The 2,126-nt window shown below is 49.7% G+C and overlaps 1 non-coding gene across 1 annotated transcript; it reads left to right on the top strand.

The window, feature by feature from the left end:
- Positions 1-1,768: 1,768 nt before the first annotated feature.
- Positions 1,769-1,841, top strand: Trnak-cuu (transfer RNA lysine (anticodon CUU)). Its single transcript has one exon. It is a non-coding gene; the product is annotated as a tRNA-Lys (tRNA).
- The last annotated feature ends 285 nt before the right edge of the window (positions 1,842-2,126 follow it).

The raw sequence follows: 2,126 nt of genomic DNA, 5'->3' as shown, positions 1-2,126 counted from the left end.
CTTTTATTTATTTTAAGCATTTCAAGTACTTTGTGTGACTATTTGTTGTATAGAGCTCCTGCAGTAAGCGTCCCCCAAACTTCCACAATATCTCACGTCTAGCAATTGCATTTCTTTGACGGAAAAGCGTTCGCAGATGTGTGGTCGTGCTGCTGACCGCTGTGCTTGTTTACCCAGCGCAAAAAATGCTTCCTGCTCCCTAGTTTTGCGCTGTACGGTAAAAGTTTCAGTTGATTTTATTTTCATAGTACCTATATTGACTTCGCTGACTCTTCTCCCGCCTTCAATTGGCCTTAGATTTTCCTACTAGCGTAAAGTCAGCGAAGCGTCGCATGTGCACTTTTGCAGCGCTTGTGTTGAGCGACCCGGACACTGAGTTTGACACAGTGTACAAACTAACGAAGTAAAAAAAGGCACATTCTTTCATTCACAAAGGTGTTGTGGCTTAGTTTAAATTGAGCGAGCGAATAGCGACGACCCGTCAGCGGCCGGCGGACGAAACGCTGGGCCGACTGACTCGATCGGTAGGTCGGCTGGTCGGCGAACCGTGCAGTAGCGCAGCCATTTTCCAGCTCATCTCCTGCTGACGTCACACGAAAACGCCACAGAAAATGGGCGAGCGTAAAGAGAGGAGGACAGCATTTTCGAATTGATTTTTTTACTAAATAAATTCGCGTAAACAAGGCCAGAGTGGTCGAAACAAGGCCTACGGACTCCGAACTACAATTTGCGCTAGTAATCCCGCAATGTTTACAAATCACTTTAGTGTCCCATTAAGTTATCGTCTTCTCGCAAAACAGTTTTCGAACGAAGCATTGCATGACTGTGGGTTTTGTGTACAATCACCGCGGCAGGCTGACTTCCTCGAGGGGTTGCGCGAGGCGCATTTCTTGTGAAAAGGTAGCTGGCAGGACAGCTTATACGCATTACATATCCTGTTAAGGAGACAGTCGACGCACCAGTAGCCGGTTGAGGTGATTTATTCGCACGGGTGAAGCCGATAGGAACGCAGGTCCGAGCGTTGAGATAACCGAGCTCGTATCTCGCGCATGCAACTTATGGAGTTCATCTTCTACCCCTGACACGGCTTTGACGCATATCCCTGCTTATGAATTGGACATAATCCTACGTTCCTCTTCCACGTGGTTAATGCTAGTATGGCTCATACCCCGATAGATTGATGGCCTGTTGAATCTGTTGATTATCCTCGCTAAACTACAATCAACGGCGCGTGCCTATTGTCACAGGCGATCTTTACACATTTTAAAGGGATTTTGTTCAGCGTCACCGCTGTACAGCAGGACGCAGAGCATGAAAAGCGAGTAAAGTGGGAGAGCTAAGAATTAAAGCAGCCGTGTGACGCCAGAGGGAGGGTAAGCCGGAGTGGAAAGGTCACGAAATAGGGGGTTATGAAGGGGTTGAGCTCCATGAAAAAAAAAAATCCACTGTGGGGAACGTCTTCGAAAGAAACTGGTGAAGAGCAAATTCAAATAAAGGAAACAAATCTGAGACGTTTTTGACCTTGTCGCTATTCCCTCCTTCGTAACACATGGCCACTTTGGCGATTGGGAGTATTGAGGAACTAATGTTCCCGGTGCGCAAAATTCATAACACTGTGAATTTAAAAGTAACAGTTCTAGAATAGTGCGTGCATAGTGAAGCCTGAACATTGTGGCGTGGTTCTGAAGGTCAGGCGTGGCGGCGGCCGGAGCCGCTGGGCTCAGAACGGGCTCGCCGTGTACGTTCGCATGCAAAGGGAAGAGGAAATACCTGTCTAGCTCAGTCGGTAGAGCATGAGACTCTTAATCCCAGGGTCGTGGGTTCGGGCCCCGCGTTGGGTGCCAAAATGTGACGTGGGTCTGACTCGGACAATCCTCCACACGCGGCTGCCGTGTATACGGGCCGCCGTGAGAGGCAGGCAGCATAAAGGTAACCGTCAAACATAAGCAATGGTGGGGTTTATTCTCCAACCCCCCTTCCCCCTTCTTCATCTTACTCAGGCGTAGCGGTGGCCGGAGCCGTTCGGCTCAGAACGGGCTCGCCGTGTACGTTCGCGTGCAAAGGGAAGAGGAATTACATGTCAGCCGTTCTTCTCGCTGTCCCGAACCGGCCTGGCCTCGGCGCGC

This window comes from Haemaphysalis longicornis, unplaced genomic scaffold (assembly GCF_048455015.1).
Source record: "Haemaphysalis longicornis isolate Haplotype H1 unplaced genomic scaffold, Haemaphysalis longicornis Haplotype H1 scaffold_7, whole genome shotgun sequence".
NCBI classification, from domain to species: domain Eukaryota; kingdom Metazoa; phylum Arthropoda; class Arachnida; order Ixodida; family Ixodidae; genus Haemaphysalis; species Haemaphysalis longicornis.
The sequence above is the reverse complement of the archived record's forward strand: the minus strand, read 5'-3'. Positions and strand labels throughout refer to the sequence as shown.